The sequence below is a fragment of the Triturus cristatus genome, chromosome 3_2 (genome assembly GCF_964204655.1).
Source record: "Triturus cristatus chromosome 3_2, aTriCri1.1, whole genome shotgun sequence".
In the NCBI taxonomy this organism is placed as follows: Eukaryota; Metazoa; Chordata; class Amphibia; order Caudata; family Salamandridae; genus Triturus; species Triturus cristatus.
The window spans coordinates 192,585,322-192,611,981 of NC_140584.1; the positions used below are offsets into that span (position 1 = coordinate 192,585,322).

The 26,660-nt window shown below is 46.7% G+C and overlaps 1 long non-coding RNA gene across 1 annotated transcript in view; it reads right to left on the reverse strand.

Moving 5' to 3' along the window:
* LOC146856989 (uncharacterized) overlaps positions 1-25,564 on the reverse strand; it is a 141,333-nt gene extending 115,769 nt beyond the window's left edge. Inside the window, exon 1 of the long non-coding RNA XR_014979521.1 lies at positions 25,454-25,564. This is a non-coding gene — a long non-coding RNA (uncharacterized LOC146856989). The remainder of the gene's footprint in view (positions 1-25,453) is intronic.
* Positions 25,565-26,660: the final 1,096 nt, after the last annotated feature.

Consider the following 26,660-nt stretch of genomic DNA (forward strand, 5'->3'; position numbering starts at 1 on the left):
GAGCACAGGAAGCGAAGCGACGGGAGGAAAGAGAACAGACGGAGAGGCAAGAGAAAGAGCGCAGGTTGCAAGTCTCGGGTCAATATGCTGTTCGTCAACCGCTTTATCCTGTCCTTAATAATTCTGACGATGATTTTTATTTATTAGATCGCTCTCCGCCCCCTTATGTTGGCGCGTCTGCACCGAGGTCACAGGATTCTGGATCGGCTTCGGATAAGGTAGACACGCGGTCCATGTTATCGGTTGACCGAATGGGTGAGCTTCGGCAAGTTTCTTTTCGTGCACTCAAGGGCAAGTTATCCCTTGCTGAGTTGTTAAATTCTTGGGAGAAGTGGCAGGATAGAGAGAAGTTGTATTTTTTGGGCCACTTTTCTGATGAAGTGATTACTGTCTTCCGGAAATATTCCAACGTTTTTGAGCCTGATGATGTGGTATTAGATGCTAAAGCATTGCGTAATGGTGTTTTTTCTCCCTCTAAGGCGCCTGATGCGGTTCGACGGCTGTTTGCATTACGGGATGCGGCGAGTGACCTTAAAGAGAGGGCGCGCCAAAAAGCAGAGGAGGAAAAGCAGTCGGATTCGCGTACCGGTGATGGCCACTCACCCACCTCCCACTCAGATAAGAGCGAACTAGTGCATGCTAAACCAATGCGAGAGGCGGCACCCTTGTATGTTCCCCCTAAGGGAGCGGGAACTAGTGCGGACATTACCTCCGCTGATGCTAAGGGATATTTTGTGTACAATTGGGTTTATACTCCTTGGCATAGGGCTGATGTTATGGCATTAAAAAATGCATTGCCTGATCCCCGCAAGAATCCAGCGGCTTTTTACGAAGAAGTCGAGGGGGCCTTGAATTCTTGCACTATGACCTTAGCAGATGTAGATCTGTTCTTTGGGCTTATTTTACCACCGGATATGTGGCGATCCATGCGGAAGGTGGACGATGTTGTCGCTTTTAAGGCTCGGTGGTCGGAGCTTGAAGATGAGGATAGGGAGAGGAAGCCCGCGCAGAAACCACCTCAGATTATCTTAGATCTCCCTGCTGCTATTCTGATTAAGTTGAAAACAATCATTCCCCCTAAAAAAATTGACTGGAACATGTTAGCCTCGTGTAAGCAGAAAGTCGATGAATCAGTTGCAGATTTCTTTACGCGCTTTGAGGAGACGTTTCATGATTTTAGTGGTCAGTCACTTACGGATGATACGGGTCGACACCTCTTTGCTGATAAATATGTGGCGAATTTATTACCGGCAATAGCAGCCCGCCTAAAAGCGAGTGAAAGTTCTTGGTCCACCGCGTCCCCGACAGCCCTCCTGACTATAGCTCAGTATTATGAGCGTCAGGAGCAAGAAGCGAAGGGGCAGGAGGAGAAGAAATCGAAAGATTTAAAAACGAAGGTGATGTTAGCGCAAGTGTATGGTCCGCCCCGTCGGGGTGTCAATAGAGGAAGGGGAGGATTTTATGGTCCTCCCTCGGGCCGATCTGATTTGAATAGGAATCAATGTGCATATTGTAAACAATCGGGACACTGGGCCAGAGATTGCCCGGCGTTGTATGCTTCGCGTCAGGGACATAATCAGGGTGGCCCGAGAGGTAGAGGGGGTTCCTCGCATTTTAGAGGGAATTCTAACGATCACGCTTGTTTTGACCCTGCCGGGCAGCAACGAGATAGACCTAATGTCTTTGATCGACAAAACCAGTATCGAGTGTCAGGGACTGACCGCTCTGGGTACCATGATTCACAGCATGCATAGGAATGCGTTGGATGGGGGTTAGAATCAGTTGAGGTGCCGGTTGATCAGAAGGGTCCTTATGTATCAGCGGAGGTTTTGGGTTCTACTGATCAGTTCCTAATAAATACAGGAGCGACTCGTAGTGCGCTGTCTAAACAATTGGTTCCGAGGGCTCCCCCATCTGGCTTAATGGTTACATCGGTAGGGTTTGACGGTACACTCTCCCGAAGCCCTCTTTCTCGACCCCTCACATTTCAGGTTGATTCTTTTTCTGCACCCTGTCCGTTTTTGCTTGCCCCGAACACGCCGGACAACATTATGGGTCTTGATATGCTAAAGCACTTCAGAGCTACGATCTGCTGCTCCCCTGCTGGAGTGCGGGTGATATTAAATGATAATTACCCTCGGTCTGAACGGATGTGTGTGGTTGCAGAGGATGCTGTGTTAGCGACCCTCCCTCGTACTTTGTGGGCCACTTCGGATACCGACGTGGGACAGATGGTGATTCCGCCTGTTCACATTAGTGTCCAGGAGGGGGCGGTGTTACCACGCCTTCCGCAGTATCGTATTTCCCAGGAGGGGGAGGAGGCTCTTATACAGATTGTGCAGGATTTGATTAAGGTGGGAGTAGTGGAGGAAGTTCCCTACAACGTCTGTAATAGTCCGATTCTACCCATTTTGAAAAAGGATACGGATGCCAAAGTTTATCAGTTTATAATTGATTTGAGAGAAGTAAACAAGATCGTGATACCTCAGTATCCAGTGGTTTCTGATATCACGACTTTGCTTACTTTGGTCCCGCCTACGGCGACGACGTTTTCAGTCATTGATTTGAAAAATGCTTTCTTTTCGATTCCTATTCATCCCGATAGCCGATACCTTTTTGGTTTCACTCTGAATAATAGGTCTTATCGATTTTGTAGAGTTCCTCAGGGCTACACAGAAAACCCTAGCATTTACAGTCAAGCTTTGAAAAGACAATTGGACTCCTTTGTTCTGCCCGAGGGTGTCGCCCTCATTCAATATGTCGATGACATCTTGTTGGCGGCGGACACTCCGGAGTTGTGTGAGAAGAGTACGTTATCCTTGCTTTCCTTTTTGGCATCCCACAATCACAAAGTATCTCGGAAGAAATTGCAGTTCTGTAGACCAAAGGTGACTTATCTGGGTCACCTTTTGTCTAAGGAGGGGCGTGCACTCACACGAGATCGTATCCAAGTAATTTTGGACACGCCAGCGCCTTCCACGCAGAAGGACGTGCGTGCATTTTTGGGTCTTGTTTCTTTTTGTAGGCAATGGATATTAGGGTTCTCACACATAGCCAAGCCATTATTAGCCCTTTTGACAAAAGACACACCTATTCCGCTTCCTTGGTCAAATGAGTGTGACGCTGCTTTCCAGCAATTACGACAGGCCCTTTGTTCAGCACCAGTGTTAGGGACCCCTGATTATACAAAACCTTTTTCGCTGTATGTGCATGAGAAAGATGGATGTGCATTATCAGTTTTAGTGCAGATGCACGGCGACAAGCAGCGCCCTTGTGCATATTTTTCGGCTGTACTTGATCCTGTTGCCCGAGCATTGCCTGGTTGTTTTCGCTCGGTTGCGGCGACAGCTGTGTCAATACGCCAAATAGAGGGAATTGTGTTATCTCATAAGCTGTTGGTATTAGTCCCCCACGCTGTTGATGCCCTGCTTAATCAGAAAAAGACGCAGCATTTGACCAGTGCCCGTTTAACGGGATATGAGCTGACGCTTTTGGCTCCTCATATTACGTTAAAGAGGTGTGTAACGTTAAATCCGGCCACATTGTTGCCGTTCCCCGAGACTCAGTCTAAAGCACGGAAAGCACATGATTGTATTCTTGTGACTGAGGAACAAACAAAGGGTCGTATTGATCTCCAGGATATGCCCTTTCCAGATGTAGATGGAGAACTGTGGGTGGACGGATCATGCCTGAAGCTACCAGATGGTACGACTTCAGCAGCGTATGCAATTACCACATTGCAAACAATAGTGGAGACAGCACGCATACCACAGAAATCAGCTCAAGCAGCGGAACTGATAGCATTAACACGAGCATGTGAGCTCAGTACAGGATTGTGTGTGAATATTTATACAGATAGCCGTTATGCCTTCGGAGTAGCGCACGATTTCGGCCTGCTCTGGAAGGAGAGAGGGTTTCTAACGTTGCATGGAGTACAAATAATGCATGGAGAGTTAGTTCACAACCTTTTAACTGCATTGACATATCCGAGGAAAATTGCTATCATTAAATGTAGTGCCCATAAGAAAGTAGTTGATAAAGTTGGAGAAGGGAATGCGTTAGCAGACCGGGTGGCACGGGAGACTGCGATGCAGCCCGGTGCTACTGCCATGTATGTAGTGAAGTCGCAGGTAGAAAGATGGCACGACGCGAAGGGAGAAGTGCGGGAAATACAGAGGACCGCTTCTGATAAAGAACGGGAGCAATGGTCCAGTGAGGGAGAATTGGATGATGAGGGTTGTTGGAGAAATAAGCAGATGGATAGATGGAAGTTACCCACAGCTTTTGTACAACCTATGGTTCAGATGGCACATGGGCTAGCACATGTTGGAGCTTCCGCAATTGTAAAATTGCTTACCCAAGTCTGGGAGCATCCAGAGATTGCTAGCATGGCAAAGAGGGTGGTGCAGACCTGTATGATTTGCCTGAGGTACAACCCAGGAAAGGGTACTCGAACTCCAGCAGGAGGATTTGCGACACCTACTGCACCCTTTGAGGTTTTGCAGATGGATTACATCCAGCTTGAGCGCTGTAACAATTTGAAGTATGTTCTAGTAGTGGTATGTGCCTTTAGTAAAAGGGTTGAGGCATACCCTACGAAAGACAATACTGCAATGACTACCGCCAAGATGCTATTGAAGGAGTTCTTCCCTCGATATGGCGTTTGTAGACTGCTGTGGAGTGATAACGGACCCCACTTTATAGCGGATGTTATAAAGTATGTTCTGAAGGGTCTGGGCATCACCCAGAAGTTTCACGCAGTGTTTCACCCTCAGTCTGCAGGACTAGTCGAGAAGTATAATGGTACACTGAAGCTCAAGATCGCTAAAATCCAAGCTTCATCGTCTTTGACTTGGCCAGATGCTTTACCGCTGGCATTATTGTCAATTAGATCGATACCGCACTCTCGAACTGGTCTTACACCGTACGAGATTGTTTTTGGACGCCCAATGAATATTTGGGGTCTGCCAAGACCTAAGGCTGTGTATGGTGTACCTTGTGTAATGATGAATGATTATCTGGCGCAGTTAACGGATAACTTGGTTTCTATTCATCAACAGGTCCGGGAGGCGCTCCCTGATTGGTCCACCAGCAAAGGTCACAGTCTCCGGCCTGGAGACTATGTTATGGTGAAGATTTTTGAAAGGATGAACAGCTTGGAGCCGAGATGGGTTGGTCCTGAGCAGGTCCTACTTGCAACAAGGACGGCTGTGCGGGTTTCCAACAGAAAGAATTGGATCCATTCCCTGCACTGTCGCAAAGTACCGCCCGGATTGGTGGAGCCTGCTGTATTGACCGACCATCGAGAAATTCTGACTGCAGAGAAAGACCGTGCTGGGGAACCGAACGATGCTGAGGAGCTCTTTCCGGACCAAGCGACTCCTGGAGGAAAGCGATATCATCTCAGGCCAAGGAAGTGAATTCTTCAGTATCAGGACACGTTGTCAGAACGGCCCTTGGGTTAGTGAAACGGAGAGCCAATGAGGCAAGGGGGGGGGGATCAGCCCTGCATTAGTGTAGCGACACCCGTCTTGGCCCGCTGGTGAAGAAATCGACCGCTGCCTAAGGGGAAGAGTTCTGACAACCTTTTAGTTTCAGGAAGATATTGATTTTTTTTATTCTGACATGGAGAAAAAGAAAATCCTTTGTGCATCAGGTTTTATGTTTACAGTAGCTATTGTTGGGATAACCACATGGTTTGTGGAGGATGTGACTCCTGCTCGAAAGTTACTTGTGTTGACTACTCCAGTGCCTGAGGAGCACTACTTTTATACACTACCGTATCAAGAGTTGAAGCATCGTCAGTCTTATTTGAATAACACTTTCATCCAGATGTTGCATCACACCCATGTTGCCACCAATGCTACGAACTGTTGGATATGTGGCATGATGCCAGCTCACCAGAAGAAAGGAGGAACTCCGTTCATACCCCTTCCTTTCTCTCATAATGGCTCCTGTAGAGCATGGTACACTTTGCTTTTTGCCACCCGGAAACCTACAGTGGGACGGTTACTCTTCAGACTTAATAGGGAATGTCATCAGGATAAAGATGGATATCCGCAAGCGAATGGGACAATTTGGGAATGGGAAGAGTATCGACCAGACAATGAATCGATTCCCTATATTTTCACGAACACCAGAGACACTGTGGGGAAAGACCGATTTGTGATTCAAGTGGCACAAGCTCAAGCGGACCTGTGTGTCCAGAGTGTAGGTTATATTCCTGTTGGTGTTAGTGATTGCATCACTATTTTAAATATCGACGGGTTGAATAACAGTACCTTCTTAGCATCCCATAATACATATTTCGTATGTGAAAATAAAGGTTATTACCGTTTGCCAGCCGGTTGGTCTGGGGTATGTTATGTGGCATTTCTATTGCCTCCTGTATTCTTGGCACCTGCATCTTATCATAAGGATTTGAAGTTGTTAAATAATGTGACTGTAAATAGGTATAAACGTACTCTATCGATTGATGACGTGGATCAGACTGACACTAGTCTGCAGCAGTATATTGATTTTAATTTAGGATTGTTTTTCTTTGTTGGAGCTGCCCTAAATAGTAGGAAAGTTCGAAGGTTAACAAGAGTGGTAGAGGCTGTGACAAATCAAACCGCTGCTGCTCTTGGGAATCTTACGGAAGAATTACAGATTACTAGAATTATTGCATTGCAGAATCGTATGGTGTTAGATGTTATGTTAGCTGACCGAGGTGGAGCTTGTAAAATTATCGGAAGTAGTTGTTGCGTGTTTATTCCTGACCACCCACCATCAGTTTATAATGCCATTAATAAATTGCATAAAATTGCAGCTGAAATCCATTCAGAGAATGGTACTTGGACCTTTTCTGGATGGTTTTGGGCGTTGATCACCACATGGGGGTGGAAGGTCCTAACTGGTCTCTGTATCATTGTAGCAATTCTGTTTTCCTGTTGCATTTGTATTCAATGTGGCCCCTTACTCTGTTCCCTATGTGTGTCACTCTGCATTCCTGATAAGAAAGCTATTGCCAATGTCACCCACGAGAAACATCTGACTAAAGAAATAGAGGAAATGATGAAAATTGATATATACGATGATTATCCTAACAAACCGGATGTCTTCAGTAAATGCTGAAAGGGTCGTCTGTTGAAAATTGAAATAGCGGTATGAGTAAGCATTCACTAAAGACATGAATTCTCCTCCCAGAGCAAGTTTCTTCCTTTATGTTGACTAAAGCTAGGACTCCATTTTGTATTATCATGCCTCCACGTGCGTAGCACGAGAAGAGTCCTACCTTCGTGTTAGTTGCTCTTGTAATCTGCCTAGTAACAGTCTATAAATAGCTCCTTTGTCCGTCTGACGCATGCCCAGACTTGACCACATCTGTTATCAGTTAGTCCTTACTTGACCATGTTTTCGCGGGCTCAAGGAGTGTGTCAACTCCGCCCACATATTGATTCTGTATTGAAAATGTCCATAAAAGGCAATATTCCTTGCTTCATGTTGTATCCACCCACTTATGAGCCCCTCTGTTGTGTATAAAAGGGGACCGTGTACGCAAGTTCTGTGTGCTACTCTATGCAATACTGAAGGGTGTTGTATGGATTGTAGGACCACCCTTAAGGGTTAATAAACTTTGTCTTTGTACTTTGCAGTTTCCGTGCCAACTTCCGTATAGATTCCATTTGCAGGAGAGCGAACCCTTGTGTCCTGCTGGCCTAGCTGGGGCCTGTATTCATCAAACCTGTAGTCTGTTTATGTCTTTTTCGTTGGCTGAGATCAATAGCGGGTTACAGTAGTCTAAACGGCTTAAGATCAAAGCCTGAATAAGGGTTTTTCTTGAAGATAGTGGAAGGAAAAGGAAGACTCTTCTGAGCATGCTAAGAGTGTGGAAGCAGGCTCCGATGGTAGTCGAGACATGGTCTCTCAGGGTAAGTTTTTGGTCCAGTCGGACCCCAAGATTTTTCACCACTAGGGGGTGGGGCCTAGTTCCTCTGGCCACCATCTAGGCGACCACCTGACATTGGCATCACCAAATAGCATTATCTCGGACTTGGTGGCGTCCAATTTTCTCAACAGCCTCGCCAGGGGAGCAACGTAAACGTTGAACAGGGTTGGACTTAAACAGGATCCCTGGGGACTCCTTTTGTGACTTTGGTGGTACTGGAGAGGTATGGGCTTAGGTTGACGGTCTGTGTTCTGTCTGATAGGAAGTTGGTTAGCCATTTCAGTGCTTTCCCTGTAATGCCTATTTCACCCAATCTTCTGAGTAAAATTTGGTGGGATTTGGTGTTGAATGCTGCAGAAAGGTCAAGCAGCACTAAAAGCACCGCCTGACCCTTATCCAGTAGCATCCTGATGTTGTCCGTCACTGCTACTAAGGTAGACTCAGTGCTGTATCTGGGGCGAAATCCAGATTGTGAGGAATCTAGGCTGTTAGTGGATTCAATGTATTTGGAAAGATGTGTGTTAATATGTTTTTCTAATATTTTAGTGTGAAGAGGAAGAAGCGAGATAGGTCGATAATTTGTAACGTCTTCCGGTGAGATTTTAAGATTCTTTTTAATCTGGAGTATCTGTGCAGCTTTCCATTCGGGAGGGAGAGCTCCTTCCTTCAGAGAGCTATTGAGAATATTGCAGATGGGGTCTGCAAGTTGTTTGGACAAGGTGGTAGTTAGTTTAGCCGGTATCAGGTCTAACGGGGACCCTGATTTAATGCTTTTTAAGAGAGCTTCTGTGTCTTCTGTGGTAAGTAGAGGAAAATTTTCTAATGAGTTGGTGACTGGTGGGATGTGTGGGGGATTGATTCCTGATTTAGGTTGGGGATTAGTGGTTGAAGTGATTTTGTTATAGATTGAATCTATTTTCTGTGTGAAATGGCTAGCGATATTATCGCATAACGTTTGGGATGGGACAGGTGCCGAGTCACAGGCCAAAGGGTTGGTGAAGGATTTTAGAATCTGATAAAGGCATTTTTGAGAGCTCCCAGCTTGTTCGAGAGAGGCTGCGATGTGGGTTTTCCTCGCATTTTTTAGATTGCGGTGGTAGTGGTTGAGGGCCACTTTGAATTTTGCTCTATCTGAGGGGTTTTGAGAGCGGCGTCAGTGGCGTTCGAGTCTCCTGCAAGAGCCTTTTTCTAGCTGCAGGGGACTCGAGTACCATAGGGCCTGGCGCTGTTTGATGATAAAGCGACATTGTTTCAGAGGTGCTAAACTATCTAAAGTAGCAAGTAGGCTAGCATTAAAGGAGGCTAGGTGTTTCTCAACCTTATCTGTTTCTGCGTGATGAGGTGGGCAAAAAGCACCTTCAAAGTGAGTTGGAGTGATTAAGTTCCACTTTCTATAGATTTTATTGGGGTAGCATTTGAGAGCGGGGTGAGCTTTGTGGGTGTTGATCCGAAATTCGACCATGGACAGACCAGGTCAGAGGAGTTGAAGCAACGTAGGATATGTCGGACAAATTAGTTAGAATGATGTCTAATGTGTGCCCTGCCTGGTGGGTAGGAACCTTATTTATTACAGTCAGGTTGAGTGCGGCCAGTTCGGACAAAATAGATGAGGCTTCCGGGTTGTCTAGAATTTCACTATGTACATTGAAGTCTCCGAGGAGAAGGAAATTTCTGAAGGAAATAACATGTGGGGAGATAAGTTCAATAAGCTATGACGTGGTGTATGTTAGTGGTCCAGGTGGGCGATATACTAAGTCTCCTTTCCAGCTGATGTTGTGGTGTATATTCATACTAAAGAACATTATCTCCAACTGATCGTTACTTATTTGGTCGCAGATGGAAATAGTAGTAGAGTTTTTATAGACTATGGCTATTCCTCCCCCCATCCTGTGTGGTCTGTCTAGTTTTAGTATATGGTAGTCCTCAGGAGAGCTATTGCTATGTATGGATTGGAGTGAGGTTTAGTCCAAGTCTCTGTTAGGAATCCTACCTGGGGATTGTTAGAGGACAGCAGGTCCCATATATTAGCCGCATGTTTGGGGAGAGACCTTACATTGGCCAGGAAACAGTTCCAGTCCTTGCTGGATTTTGTCCTGGCAGAATGCCCAATTATTGTGGGATAAGAAGCAGCATCTGAATTCTGTTTTGGCTTGGTATTAGCTCTCATGGTGAGAGCTGGGGAGGTTTGGTATTTACATTTCCTGCAGGAGAATGAACCCATTACTTCCGTAGGGATGGGGCAGATATTAGTGGGTATCTCTGTGTTTGTATTAGTGTTTCTGATCGTCCTCAGCTCTTTACTAGTGTAAGTAAGAGATCCCCTCCCCTGTTTAGGCTGAGAATGGGCAGAACCGGCAAGGGTTCCTGCTCCTGGCGATGACCAGGCGCGGACGGGCGCAGGCAGGCTTGCCTTTGGCGTGCCTTCGGCGCACCCGGTGCGCGTCTGCTGCGCGTCTGACTAGGCATACGTTTTTATAGAGTGAGAGCTAGGCTGCTAACCTTCCGAGGAGGTAGAAGGGAAGTGGTCAAAATTCACTTCCAGTTTAAGGCGCCTCCCTCCAGACAATCGGAACCATCCGTGCTGGACCGGGGAGAATACCGGGTGAGTGTTTGATCAATCGTGGGTGGAACAAAATGTGCCAAAAGCAAATTAAAATACTTCTAAAAACATCAGAGCCCTTTACCAGGTGCTCTCGAAAAAGTAATGCAGAGTAAATAAACTTTAAAATAGCAGCAAATGAAGTAACAGGGAGCCCTTTACCAGGCGCTCCAGTCAGTGCATAGATCGATTACCTTAGTCAGCTTAAGCGCGTCCCATGAGCATTTCGATGTGCCTGCTGTCAATGCATTCCAGCTGAAAGAACGTACCGCCTGTGGCAGGGCAGAAAGCAGAGTACGAAAGAGACTCGTACCGAGCCCACTCAAAAAAATGACGGTGCCCAGCACTGGTAAGAACCAGCCCACTGAAAGCCCTGTATGTACCTCAACATCATGTGCAACTGATGACATGCTGACATGAATGCCTAGTAAAGTCAAGGCAAAAATGATGTCACCTCAATTCAAATGTGCCAAACATGAACATCTAAGTTGTGCTGTGTGCAGAACATGCTGACAAAATGACCTTACTCCAAAAGGTGACTCGATAGCAACAGCAAGCGACCGTGCCATGGACGAGCCCAGCCAGCCCTCCCCGCCCTGGAAGGTAAAGCCTCGGATGCAGAGTCCCTGGTCCGTTCAGGTGAGGAGGACTGACAAGGCCCCTCCTGCGTGCACAGGCCAGGCATTACGGAAATGGGAACAGTTGTCCTTTTTATGCCAATGTACTGCTAACTCCCCCATAAGTGATTGTGGATAGTCATTTGTGGCCTCACATTCTCACAGCGAAAGCATACTTCAATGAGTGTGCATACACAATGAGCCTCTGTGTAGACAAGTAGTCGCATCCACACCAGCCCAAAGACCTTCGGATACTAGGTGTCTTGACCTTCCCGCTCGATTCAGTCAGTGCTGAACACGGCTCACCCACTATTTCTGCGGTGAACTGACACACAGAGTATTGATAGCGTCTGATACTGAAGACCATTGCACACTTTTTATCAGACTTGTGGGCTCTGGCCTTGTCCCTTCCTTCCATGCTTTTCCGGAAGTACCACTGGGTGTCAGTCTTCCAATTTGCGCACTACATTTCGTGGTTTCTGACCATTACTTGGGCTGTACAGCTGAGCGCTGGTTCTGAGATTGCTATCACACCATGTCTGACCATCCAGTAGGCCAGGTCGAGCTGGTCAGTTGCAACTGTACCGTGCCAGCATGCAGCTATTTTTTGGATGTGTCCCACTGGCTGTGCTGGGCATCAGTTATAAACTAACGTTCCGCTATGCCTATTTCACCTGCGTGCAACCCGTCTTTTCCTGCAGAAGATGTCTGTTTGAGTGGGCCACGGATGTCTGCCTTTCAAACACATCTCTTGCTAACCTGGATCATGAGCTGTGGGTGACTCCTTTGTTGGTCCACTTGCAAGACTGCTTTGGTGAGACACGTTTATGGGATATCTTTCAATGTGTCAGGCAGGATGACAGCTGCGCCTGTGCGTTTGCACAATGGCTCCTGTGCCATGCCTACATCGAATCTCTCCCAGGTGCGATGGGATGCTCCTTGCAGCCTCGTGGTGCGAGGAGCACAACTGTTCCTTCATACTGCTGGATTGGATGGCGGTCCTCTTCGCTGAAGATGAACTGGATCGTCACTTGGAACTGATTGCCTTCGAAGCTGCAATGCCTTCTTAGATTCGTAACTACTTTACAGCAACAGGAACTGTTGGTGACTAATTCAATCATTGTTTCCCTTTCTTCACGCCTCCTGTCAAGATTTGGCATCCAGCTCTCTGACTCTGGCCCTGTCTGCATTGGCTTGGACTCTGGGGTGCTCTGTGATTTATTGCGCTTGGTACCACAGACCAGGGCCAGTGGAGGCTGTCATCTGACCGTCGTGGACATTGTCATCTGGCATGAGCCCGACTTCCATTATGCAGCTGTAGCGCACGAAGAAGACATGGCGTTGTTGTTTTGCAAGTACCCAGGGCTCGGGTCGGGGATACACGCAGGTACACGGTGCCCCCCTCTTTGCATGGGTTTGACGCCATCCCCCCTGCCAGGAGGTTGGTCCCCACAGGGATATGCTCAACTTGTCCCGGTGTACCGTCTAGATGCCGGGAAACGTTCAGCTGCACCTGCACGTTGTCTGCTGTCCATTCCCAGCAGCAGCGTGCATGCAGCGAGTGTGCCTTTTTTCACCTCCAGCCGGGCCTGAGTAAAGGGACCATCCAGCCTCCTTTTGTTTGTACATGCTGACTGGGGTCCGCCTTGAACCTTACATTTGAATGTAGATGCCACAGACGGGAATATGTGCACAGAGCTTGCCATCTCTACACAGGTACTTAAGGGAGGCATGCTTTTGCCTTTCTTCTGTCCCTGTATATCAATGCAGACACTGTAAGACTGTCAGATGGATTAGTCTCTCCCAGTATTTGCACAAATCATGTTAGTCTCACTATTTTACTTCTTTCAAACCGCTACATCATGGCGTTGTGAGGTCATTTGCATTTTGTCTTACTTGGTCAGTCCCCCATTTCCTTTTTTAGGACTTGTGCCCTGCAAGTACCTTAGTACACGTCTGTCACATGAGAGGTGTCTGCCGAGCTTGTTCACTGCGCGGTCCAGGAGTGCTGTCTGAACAGTCTGTCTGTGGTGGGAGAACCCTGTCCCTAGTCATTCTGGTCTGTTCAGGCCATGGCACCCCAAATCAACAAGGTCTCACAGCTGCTAGAGGACACGGATCCCCTTTGATTGACAGGGGAATGAGGGCCAGATGCCCCATACTTGGAGGGTCTTCCATCCAGTGATGAGTGCGACTCAGCCACTGTGGTGTAATCTCACCATGTATAGGCTGGGTAATGGGTTCTGCTGACAAAGGCCATAGACCAGGGACATTCCATACAACTCCTTCCTGCAAGGGGTGGGGGTATATGCTCATGGTTTGACATCCAGAGGGGTTACACCAAGGATGTCAGGTCTAACACATGTCTCTCCCAGCTGAAAGTGGGGAAAACTACCCAACCCCTTGGGAGTTGTCTTTACTAAGGCAAAAGAACCTGGAGAGAGCATCAGCATTGGTGTTGTCTGTTCCAGGACAGTGTTCCACCATAAAATCCATTCACTGTCGGGATATGGACCACCTCAGCATTTTGGGAATCTCATCCCTCATCTACATTAGACATCTGAGGGGTCTGTGGTCTGTCTGAATCTGGAAGTGAGAACCAAACAGGTATGGCCTCAGCTTCTTAAATGCTGGGACCACTGCAAATGCTTCCCTTTTTATTACAAACCACGTCTGTTCCTGGGGAAGTAACCTCCTATTGACGAAGGCTAAAGGTTGATCCAGGCTGTCTTCATTTTGCTGTGAGAGCACATCCCTTATGCCATGCTCTGAGGCAAGAGTCTAGACAATGAAAAGTCAGGGGTCATGAGCATGGGTGCTGTCCACATGGCTTCATCAGAGTGTCAAACATGTCCTTGCATGCCTCTGTCTAGATCACCTTACATGGCTGTTTCTTGGAAGTGAGCTCTGTAAAGTGTGCAAAAATGGCACTTTGACACATCTCCTGTAGTAACCTGTGAGCCTTCTTAGGCTTTAAGAAGGCTCTCCCTCTGCCTGGGCCTTGAGGAGTTCCCAAGCCAGAATGGTCCAATATTGGCCTGAAGGGTCTGCACCTTCCCTCCTCCCACTTGGTGGTCCTAGTAAACCACTGAATCTTGCCCTATTTTCCACTTGCTGGCCTTCCTAGTCAGACCTGCCCCCTGCAAAGCCTGGAGCAACTCCATGAGATGGCACAAATTGTCTTCCCAGCTAGACCTGAAGACTACAATGTCATCTAAATAGGAGGCATTGAAGTGCTCCAAGCCAGTCAGGACCTGGTTGACCAGCCTCTGGAAGGCGGCAGGGGGTTTCTTCAACCCAAAGGGCATTACACAGAACTGGGAGTTCTCTTCTGGGGTAGAGAACACAGAACTCTCTTTAGTCCCCTCAATTAAGGAAATCTGCTAGTACCCAGACGTTAAGTCAAATGTACTAAGGAACTTGGCAGCTCCCAACTGACCTATGAACTCATCAGCTCTGGGGATGGGGTGTATGTCAGTCTTAGTAACCACATTGAGCCCACGGTAATCTACACAGAAGGATGTATGTCGTTACAACGCACACTTTTACAACGCATGCACTTACAACGCATTTTTTACAACGCAACATCCACTACAACGCATTCCATTACATCGCAGGACACTACAACGCATTTTTAAAAACTACCTTTACAACGCATTCCATTACATCGCATACTACCTTTACAACGCATACCATTACAACGCATAATATTACATTGCATTTAAGGTAAGTATTGGATAGTATAGGGGTAAAAATTACTAATCTTACTCCAGGGGGTGCAACAGTAGAGTAATTGTTGGATAATATAGGGGTAAAAATTACTATTCTTACTCCAGGGGGTGCAACAGTAGGGTAAGTGTTGGATAGTATAGGGGTAAAAATTACTATTCTAACTCCAGGGGGTGCAACAGTAGGGTAAGTGTTGGATAGTATAGGGGTAAACATTACTATTCTAACTCCAGGGGGTGCAATAGTAGGGTAAGTGTTGGATAGTATAGGGGTAAAAATTACTATTCTAACTTCAGGGGGTGCAACAGTAGGGTAAGTGTTGGATAGTATAGGGGTAAAAATTACTATTCTAACTCCAGGGGGTGCAACAGTAGGGTAAGTGTTGGATAGTATAGGGGTAAAAATTACTATTCTAACTCCAGGGGGTGCAACAGTAGGGTAAGTGTTGGATAGTAGGGGTAAAAATTACTATTCTAACTCCATGGGGTGCAACAGTAGGGTAAGTGTTGGATAGTATAGGGATAAAAATTACTATTCTAACTCCAGGGGGTGCAACAGTAGGGTAAGTGTTGGATAGTATAGGGGTAAAAATTACTATTCTAACTCCAGGGGGTGCAACAGTAGGGTAAGTGTTGGATAGTGTAGGGGTTTTAATGTAAGATTATGCGTTGTAATGGTTTGCGTTGTAAAGGTAGTATGCGATGTAATGGAATGCGTTGTAAAGGTAGTTTTTAAAAATGCGTTGTAGTGTCCTGCGATGTAATGGAATGCGTTGTAGTGGATGTTGCGTTGTAAAAAATGCGTTGTAAGTGTAGTGCGTTGTAAAAGTTGCGTTGTAAAGGTTGTATACCACACAGAAGCTAAGTTCAGGAGTGGCACCCGATCAACCTTGGGGACCACCACCACTGGGCTTGACCAAGGGCTGTTTCAGGGCTCAATGAGCCATAACTCCATCATCTTGGATACCTCCTCCTTAATACTGGCCCTCTCCTTATCAGGCAATCTATACATTTTGCTTTTCACAGGTGTTCTATTCCCATTGTCAATATCATGGGTACACCAGTTAGTAAGTCCTGAGATAATGGAGAATAAAGAGGCAAACTGCCTCAACAACTAGCGGAAATTTTTCTGTTGATGTAATGTAAGAGAGAGGCTGACACCCTCCAGTGTCCCATCCTGCTCCTTGGATGAAAGGAAGTCAGGTAGAGGTTCACTCTCCTTTTCCATCCCATCATCTGTGACCAGGCTCATGAGGCTAAAAGAGGGCTTTGAGCCAATTGACGTGCAAAACCCTTAAAGTGTTCATGGGAGTTTTGTGGTCCCCCAGTTAGGTGATATCACTCTTAGCTCTTTTATCTCATAGGGCCCTGACCAATGGTCTTGCAGGGCACTGTGTTCTACAGGCTCCATCACCCACAAGTTTAGGCCAGGCTGAATCTCGACCAGGGTGGCCTTCTGGTAGTACCACTGTTCCATGACCTTCTAGTTGGCTTCTAGGTTTGCCTTAGCTTGTTTCCAGAAGCACTTCATCTGGGTATAGAGTGCAAACATGTAGCTGACCACATCCTGGGGGGCCTTCCTGGGAGTTTGCTCAAACCTCTCCTTCACCAGACTGAGAGGTCCTCGCACTGGGTGACCACAGAGAAGCTCAAAAGGGCTAAAGGCTTCTGGAGCACAAACAACATTCATGGCAAGAGGACGCCCCACTTCTGCCTTCAGGGTTCTGACAGGCCCATGATCATGCCTTTGAGGGTCTTGCTCTCAAGAAGCCCATTGGTTTTTGGGTGTAAGGAGTGGAGAACTTGTAGGTTACCCCACATTTCTTCCACATTGCCTTCATGTACGCTGACACGAAGTTGGTAACACTTTCTGACACCACCTCCTTGGTGAACACCACATGGGTAAATATCCCCATCAGTGTCCGTGTCACTGTGGGCACAGTCACCGTCTTTGGAGGGATTGCCTCTGGGTACCAAGCAGAATGGTGCATCAAGAACAGGATGAACCTGTTGCGCATGTTTGTCTTGGGTTTCAGAGTTCCAACAATGTCAATTCCAAGCCTTTCAAAGGGGGTGCCAGCGACACAAACAGACTGGAGGGGAGCCTTGCGGCGACTTCCTGACTTGCCGCTGGACTGACAGGTAGAACAGGACCTGCAGAAAGCATCTGACATTCTCCTCATCTGGGGCAAATAAAAGTGGGTGACAATACATGGGTTGCCCCATGCTCAGGAATGGTAGGCATGCTATACAGGAGACCATTCTCCCAATAAATCAGGAAAGGTGTCGCTAGTTGCATGGGCCTCGCCTTAGGCCCTCCAGAGTAGAACACACAATTTGCACTTCACAGAACTCCTCCATGGTGGGACCACCTTCCTGCTGCCAGTTGCCAAGCTAAGGTAGGTTCACCTGGCCAGCAACATCCTCCCCTGTAGGCTCTGGGGTGTCCCCCTCAGGTTCAGCCTAATCACGGACCATGAAAGTTTCAGGAGCAGGTTTCCCATACCCCCTGGCCTTCCTCTTTTTGGCAGGCACCTGGGCTATTCTTCAAGGCTCCAGGTCCTTATCAGTACCTGTTCTGGTGGCCATGGACTGTGTGGTAGGGTACACCCACCCTAACATCTTTAAGTGTGACCTGAGCTCCACCCCCTTCTAGATGATGTACTCCATATTATTGCCAAGCTGAGAATCCATAAGCATGGACGGACTCACAGCTACTCTTAAGGAACCTAAGACTGGACCACTCAAAAGGAATCAGAGCCAATGGCAGTGAATCTCATGGTTGTCAGCTGCAGCAAATTGGTGAAATACATTAAGGGCTACCTGCTTTGAAGTCACCAGATAACATCTGACAGTTGTCATGCTGTCTCCATTGTCTCTCAGAGCCTCTGCCTATTGATCGTGACCCACTGCCTGTGTTCTCTAGTATTACTACACATATGGGTTCTCTGCACTATCTCTCTGTCACCCAGGGGCACCTGGGTTACCTCTCCACTTTCCCCACCACTAGCAGAGACAATCTCATCCCCGAGTGCTACTCTAGCCAGCCCCAGGGACTGTCCACCAGTGGGGGGCTATGTCCACTTTGGACACTTGCCATTCTCTTTGAAGTGCCCCTCCTGTTGCCAATTATAACACTTGAGGGGTGCCTTCCCTGATGGCTTGCTGTCAGCAAACCACTTTGTTTTATTTTTGTCTCCCTCCTCCTATTTATGGTGGGAAGCCTGTCTCCCTTTTGGTGAATCCCCCCATATAGCTTCTAGAGTACTCTGGTGCTGTGGTCAGTGGGCTTACTGTCAATCAGGTTTAAGCGCAGATCTGCAAAACAAACCTGAACATGTGCTCTTTTGCAATCACATAGTACATCCCCATGTAATCCTTTACTTCACTGCCCTCCATTCAACCATCCAGTGCCTTGCAAAAGTATTCCACACAATTCACCTAGGTCTCTTGGGCCAGTTTCTGACTGTCCCTAAACTTCTGACGGCACTTCCCTGGTGTAAGGCCATACTTCCTGACAAGGACTTCCTAGAGAGGGATACTTCATACTGTCTCCCTTCTCTAGGGTGTCCCTCCATTTGCTAGGAATGTGCTTCCACAGACTGGCCCCTCAGTCCTCCTCAGGGATCCGGTGGATCTGTAAACCAATCTCATAAGCTTCAAACCAATTATCAATGTTGCCCCCCCAACAAAGTCAGGCACAGGGCCTTTAGTAAAATGGGCCCTCTTGTCTCCAGAGGGCACTGCAGAAATGCTGCCACCATCACTGCTGGGCTCTGCCTGCATGGCCTTGAGATTTAGCTCCTTCAGAATCATTTTGTGAGCAAGTAACAACTTTTCTTTCAGGGCGCTCTCAGCCTCCTTCTTCTCTATGGCCAGTTTCCTTTTCTCCATTCTAAATTGGGCCATCTGCAGCATTAATTCCCTCTCCTCCCTCCGTTCTGCCAGCTCCTCTGGGCACAGGCTGGGGGAAGACACACTGCTCCCTAGCAGGGGGCACAACTTCAGGGGGTTAGTCATCGCCTCGTTCTTCCACCGCAAGATCGCCGACATACACAACAGCTTCAGCACTCAGACCACACACACAACCACCGAACCCGCGCACCCAACCGCCACCCTCTGCGCCTGGACCCCGGTCAGCACCGAAGACGCCGCCCGCACAATGAGCACCATCCACTCCGGCTCCCCTACAGACCCATGCCCACACCACATCTTCAACAAAGCGGACTCCATCATCGCACCCCAACTCCGGGACGTCATCAACAGCTCCTTCACATCTGCCACCTTCCCGGAGAGCTGGAAACACACCGAGATCAGCGCCCTCCTGTAAAAAACCCACCGCGGACCCCACGGACTTCAAGAACTTCCGACCCATCTCGCTCCTCCCTTTTCCTGCCAAAGTCATTGAGAAGACGGTCAACAAACAACTCTCCGGCTTCCTTGAGACAAACGGATCCCTCGACCCGTCACAGTCCGGTTTCCGAGCAAACCACAGCACCGAGACCACCCTCATCGCAGCTACCGACAACATCAGGTCAATGCTCGACAACGGGGAAACCACCGCCCTCATCCTCCTGGATCTCTCAGCAGCCTTCGACACGGTATGCCACCAAACCCTGATACAACGCCTCAGCGTCACCGGAATCCAAGGCGCGGCCCTGGAGCGGATCATCTCGTTCCTCGCCGGAAGAAGGCAGAGAGTCAGCCTCCCCCCGTTCCTGTCCGCGGCTACCGAAGTCATCTGCGGCGTCCCACAAGGATCCTCGCTCAGCCCCACCCTCTTTAACATCTACATGAGCTCCCTCGCAACCATCGCACACAAACACAACCTCAACATCATCTCCTACGCCGACAACACACAGCTGATCCTCTCCCTCACCAACGACCCAAACACCGCCAGAACCAGCCTTCAGGAAGGGATGAGAGACGTCGCGGAATGGATGAAGCTCAGCCGTCTGAAACTGAACTCAGACAAAACGGAAGTCCTCATCCTGGGCTCCTCACCCTCTGCCTGGGACGACTCCTGGTGGCCACCCGCCCTGGGCACCGCCCCCAAACCCACAGACCACGCACGCAACCTGGGCTTCATCCTGGACTCCTGGCTCACGATGACCAAGCAAGTCAACGCCGTCTCAGCATCCTGCTTCAACACCCTGCGCATGCTCCGAAAAATCTTCCGATGGATCCCCACCGCAACCAGGAAGACGGTCACCCAGGCCCTTGTCACCAGCCGCCTGGACTACGGAAACACCCTCTACGCCGGAACCACAGCCAAGCTCCAGAAAAGACTACAGCGCATACAGAACGCCTCGGCAAGACTCATCCTGGACATCCCCCGCCACAGCCACATCTCTGCCCATCTGAAAGTTCTGCTCTGGCTCCCCTTCAGCAAAAGAATCACATTCCGACTCCTCATCCACGCACACAAGGCTCTCCACAACGCGGGCCCCAGGTACCTCAGCAACTGACTCGCATTCTACACACCAACCCGCCAGCTCCGCTCCGCCAGCCTCGCCCGCGCCACCATCCCACGAATTCGCAAAGCCTCCCCCAGCGCTTTGAGACCCTTATGGGTGAGTAGCGCGCTCTACAAATTCCTTGATTGATTGATTGATTGATCCCCAACAGCTGCAGGTGGTACAACAGGAAGATCCTCTCCAAGCCCTTCCATCGCATTATCCTCTCCAGTGGCTTCAACCAATGAGTGATGGGCTTCCACCCAGGCCCTCAGCGCCTTTCCGAGTTCCACCATCCTGGTGGTGCTGTTAGCTGGAAGTCCCCTCCCCTTGCAGAATTGTTTGAGAAGGCCACCGTGTAGGCATCCCTGTTGGCCAGCTCAAACTCCTTTCTTTCAAGTGTAGTCTTAAGAACAACAGTCAGCGATAAAATTAAATTTAGATAAAGCAAAAAGCCAATTAGGGAGAATTCAAATTGGTCTCAGATATAGGATGGTAGTGTAGACTAAATCACTGTATGGCACTGCTCAAACACAAGTCAATGTGAGAAATTGGTTTGTTGGTTGAACGGGGTATGAGCCAAGGTCAAGCAGCAAACACAGTCCTTGTCAGGGTGAGGCACAAGCCAACCCTAAATTAAGCTGTGGTCAACCCTTTAGTAACTTGGCAGAGAGCAATCAGACTTAACATAGAAGCAATATGTAAGATATTTGTACAACATTTCAAACAGTAATAACGTGAAAACACCACACAAAAAGAAACCCACACCAAGTTAGAAAAGCAAACTTTCTTTAATAAATTAAACAGGACTGTAATGGCAAAAATTCAATCAGTAGAACCAGAGATATTCAATTTTAAAGATTTTAGTGAAAATAGGGCAAAAAGCATTAAGCGCCAACCATGGGTATTTGGTCTCGCCAGACAGTGACAAAGTAGCAAGTTCAGGCAAACCGCAACCGAGCCCGGGTCAGGTACAGGGACTCAGTTAAGCCCTCTGAACAGAGTACCTTAAATCCTGGTTTGCGGAGCGTTGTGAGGATTTGTGTCAAAGATGTGTCAAGACTGTGATGCGCGTACAGGGGTGGCACCACTTGGCAGGGCTGACTCACAGATTCCAGAGTCCAGGTGCAGGTGCAAGGTTTTTCTGTCTCTGAGGCTTCAGATCAGGAGGCCAGTCAACTAGGTCTTGTAGTCACTCTGTGCTTTGGGTTCAAGATATGCAGGTCCAGTCCTTTTCAACCAGGCAAGAGGGCAGAAGGTCAGCACAGGAGGGCAGCAGTTCCTTTAGAGCAGCAGTCCAGCAGAGTGTCAGTCCTTTCAGCATCACACCAGTCCTTCTTCCCGGCAGAGTAACCAAAGGTCCAGGTGTATACTGAAGAATATGTATCTGAGGGCCAGTATTTATACCCAGTTGTGCCTTTGAAGTGTGGGGAAGCTTCTAGAGGCTTGCATTTGAAGTGCACAGGTACCCTGCCTTCCTGGCACTGGCTCCGGACTAAGTACAGGAGGTATGCAGCCCCTTGTTTGGAGATACGACACAGCCAATTCAAGTGTAATTGTGCTGGGCCCAATTCCTCCCTCCCATCCTGCCAGTAATGGCCTATCCAGTCATACCTAAGCTCACCATTGTATTTGGCTGTCTAGGAGGAATCCACAAAGCCCTACTGTCACCCACACCCTGTCACGTGACTCAGAGAATGGCTGCAGGCACCAAATGGCAAAGGCAAAAAATGGCAACTTTCTAAAATTGAATCAAAACTAATGAGGACAGCTGTAGTGCACTCTATGTGTTCAAAGTATCAATTTAAACATCATATTCATGACAATACTAAAGTTGGTGTGCTCGCTTTGAGGTGGTTCCACCTAACCACCAATTCAAAAGAAGCAAATAAACCAGGACCCAGTGGTTCTGGACAAAGTAAGCACTACCATATAAACTCAAACATGAGTATTTACAATCTGATCATATTTTAGTCAGAACAGTAGCAACCCTAGTTACATTTAAAACAATGTGGAATCCTATATTTAAAAAAAGCCAGTGATGATGAAAACAATAGTAACCAATGTTGTCCAATCCTTCTTTATTCAGAGGAGAGTTCATCAAAAGGTAAAGGAATTTCAAATTGAAGATTTCAAATGCTTGATTTGTCAAAACAAGATTATTCCCAATGCATTTCGGGTGTTCTAAGCACCCTTCGTCAGGGGAAATCTACAATAAATGAGTACAAACATATGTTGTAAAGAAATATGTGTGGACATGACTGTTTCATTCAAAACATGTTATGTTAAAGCGGCCTTACAATTGTCGGGAGAAAAGCATTTAGATAAATGAACATATTGACATAAGATTCACGAAATGAGCACCAGATGCTGTAGCCAGACACACCGGATAGTTGTGTTGTGGGTGAAAACGTGAAGAAAATTAAGAGCTAAGAGCAAACCCGTGGTGAAGAGGGACAGGTGACGGCCATTATCAAAAAAGTAAACAGTGATTGCAAAATGCGTGGGAGTGATGGAAAGAGAAAGAAGAGGCGCGTCAATTAAATGCGTCAACCGGATGTGTTGACGTTACCTTGGGATTGTGGTCAAGCTGTTAATCAATGATGAATTACCCAATGGTACGATCAGCAATCTCGCGCTGTCATGGGTTTTGTCTAGTTATCCCAATAACTGTGAAGTAACATTAATTACCTTAGTTACTCACATGCTAAGTGCAGTGTAAAAGTACACCGATTTTAATACGAAGAAGGTGTATTTCTCACCTGTATCTGTATCAAACAACAGGTATCTTGTTTGGGGCTTGACAGCAGGTAACGACCGCAGTGTTTTCATCATCACTGGCTTTTTTTAAATATAGGATTCCACATTGTTTTAAATGTAACTAGGGTTGCTACTGTTCTGACTAAAATATGATCAGATTGTACATACTCATGTTTGAGTTTATATGGTAGTGCCAACTTTCTAAAATTGGCACTTTCAGAATTACAAGTTAAAATCTGACTTCACCATAAATTAAGATTTTATATTGCGGTTCCAGAGGCACCAAACATGATTGTAAAATGTAATAAAGTAGTTTTCACTACCAGGACATGTAAAACTTAGAAGTACATGTCCACCTTTTTAAATAAATTGCACCCTACCCTCTGAGCTATCCAGGGCCTACCTTTGAGGTGACTTATATGTATTGAAAAGGAAGGCTTGGGCCTGGCAAAAGGTTTATTTTTCCAGGCTGACGTGGCAGTTTAAGACCATACACATAGACTCTGCAATGGCACATATAGTGTCACTCTGCTAGGAACTTATAAGTAATTTAAATATGGCAATTGGATATAAGCCAATCTAACATGTTTTAAAGGGCGAGCACAAACACTTCAGCATTGGGTAGCAGTGGTAAACAAGTGCAGAGTTCTATGGCTAGCAAAAACAGAGTCAGCAAAAACAGGAGGTCTGAAGGCAAAAAGTTAGGGGGAAAACTATGCCAAGGATGCCAAGTCTAACAGATAGGCAACTGAGGTAGCATGGTGGGTAAAAGAATGATGGATTGGAATGCTACTCTGAATGATTGCCAGTGGTATGACTTAATGCAAGCATTCCTCCCATCACCTATTGTGTGTTTGATGTACTGCCCTAAGTGGCAAGGGTATGCCCTGACATGGGTGCTGTGCTCACTGTGCCACTGAAATCAAGATGGACCCGCCGGAAGAGCCCTATTCAAGGTGAAACTGGTCATGGGTTTCTGTGTTCTAGTTCAGGAAGGACCTGGCTTGGTAGTTCGGGCTGGACTGTTCTTATAGGATATGGTGAAGACTGATTTGCATATGGCTTAGTCAGAATTGAGATGCCATTGTGGGCAAAAGAACAATGGGTTGAAATGAAGTGATAGCCAGCGGTTTGGCTTAATGCAAGCATTCCTCCCACCACTTATTGTGTTTTTGATGTACTGCTCTAAGTGGCAAGGGTATGCCCAGACATGGGTGCTGTGCTCACTGTGCTACTGAAATCAAGGTTGACCCGCCGGAAGAGTCCTATTCAAGGCGAAACTGGTCATGGGTTTCTGTACCTGCACAGCTTATCAAAGGAAATAGTTAACACCAGAACCCTTGCTTACTAAAATAATCTGTGCAATTTCATGTAACAAAATGCCTGTCAACAGTGATACAGTGAAATAACACTCCACCTTTAATGAGTTGTTGATGGTGGCCTATGATTGTCATAATAAATAAGTCTGGCCTGTTTCTTTTATTGCAATTTTCACAAACAAATCAGACCCAATGGCATCTGCTATATAATTCCCTAATGAATCAATCAAGCCTATAGTCTTTGTCATTTGTTCAGAATCATAATCAACTCAGGCCTATATTTTCCTACAAAGTAATGAGATAATAATATTAGAAATATGTAAAAAATTACAATTGGGGTAATGTCAAAATCCCTAGGAAGTTTTCCACCAATCACCCTGTCATTGCATTTTGGGAAGAAGAAGAAGTCTCAGGAAACATTTGTATTTGGGCAGCAGAGAAAAATGGAAGTTCAGTTGGCAGCACTGGAATTCCAAGATGTCTGCCAACTCACGTCTTTCAACAGCGCACTAGTTGTTATTCCAATCATGATTGGAATGTGAAGTGCGCACTGGTTCTAAACTGTGCACTTCACCTGAAACGTTTTCCAGAGTAGGAGGTTTCCGTGGTGTCTCCGGCAGTTAGAGTATTTCAGGGTAGGAAGCGCCAAGGTCATCATCAGAAGTTGCTTCAGTTTATTTGGAGAATAGCTTATTTCCAGATAAATGCTATTGCGCATGTTCTGAGAATTCTAATAGTGTCTCGCTATTGAGCAAGTCTTCAATAGAGTACAATTACAGAGTTCTAAAGCAAATTATATCCTTGTCTGCCAAACGTGTGTGTGTGTTCGGCAGACCCTCTCCTGACAAAAGTTTGCTCACGAATAAACTTATTCAGTCAAATTCGTGTTCGCGTCTGACTAAAGAGAATCGAGAGCAGTCATTTCTTTACTAAATTCTAAATTCTGACAAGCTAAGTAAGTCATTTAAAAGAAATAACAGAGCAATTATTCAAATCTAATACTAGGAACAATTAATAAAAGAAAAAGAAGAATAAGATACTTACTATCCATCGGTTCCCGAAGGCTCAGCTGATTCAGTCTCCAGCCTTCTTCAGTCACGCAAGTACTTCCTCTGAAAGTAAAAGACATAGAATATTTTAAAGCATAATTTAGAAAGGCAAATGTACATATTTAAAAAGAAGTGATATTAAGAATCTTCAACAAATAAGAAGAGGAGCTTTGCCAAAAATAATTTGGGGTAAAAATAAAATGTATTAAACTATAATATATAGTGACAATATTTAAGACAACAAAGTGTTTATTACCTACTGGCGGTCGCCTGTAGGTAGTTATAGTTAGGAGCTAGTTTCCATAGGAAAAATCGTTTTTTGTTTTCCCAATAACTTTGGTGACGGTTCATGAATCTTCGCTAAATTTTCAAAACTAGTGGGGCGCTCCGGTCAGCTCCTGTCTTCAAAGTTTTGGGGAGATTCGGCAAGCTGTTGCCGAGAAAAAAGGGGGGTCCAAAAACGTGTTTTCTCCATGTTATTTCACATAGGAAACTTTAGACACGACTATAGTCCGAACTGCTGAACGGAATTACACCAATTTTGGCAAAAAGGTAGCCCTCGGTTCAGAAAGAGACCTTTTTTTTAAATGGTGTACATCCGTTCAGTAGTTCCTGAGAAATTCAAAAAATAGAAGTGAAAAAATCAATTTCCCATAGGAAACTTTAGACACGGTTACAGCAGAAACTGCTGAACGGAATTACACCAAATTAGGCAAAAAGGTAGGTCTTGGTTCAGAAAGAGCCCTTTTTTTTAAATGGTGTAAATCCTTTCAGTAGTTGCTGAGAAAATGTAAAAATAAAAGTTTTGATATCTTTGGCCGCGGTGGATCCGCTCACCCTCCCAACCACGAGCTTTATGCTAATTGGCTGTCAACACTCCAAACCAGGAAGTGTTGGCTGCCATCTTGTGCCTCGGTAACCGAGGCACAAGAAAACAGAAAAACTAGCGCACAAAACAAGAAAAGGGGGCAGGGTAGAAACACCCTGATCCCCCAGGCCTGCTTAGGGGGTCCCACAAGGCCCCCAGGGCCAAAAAAAAGCATTCTTTTTTTTTTTGTTTTTTTAAACGGCGAGATTTGCAGAGGATCCGCAGATCCGGTCGCGAAAATTTAAAAAAACGCGCTTCTTTATTAATTCGCCCCCGGGTGGGCCAAGTCCCGGGGGCATGCCAAAAAATAATTAATTAATCATATGGGGGGCAC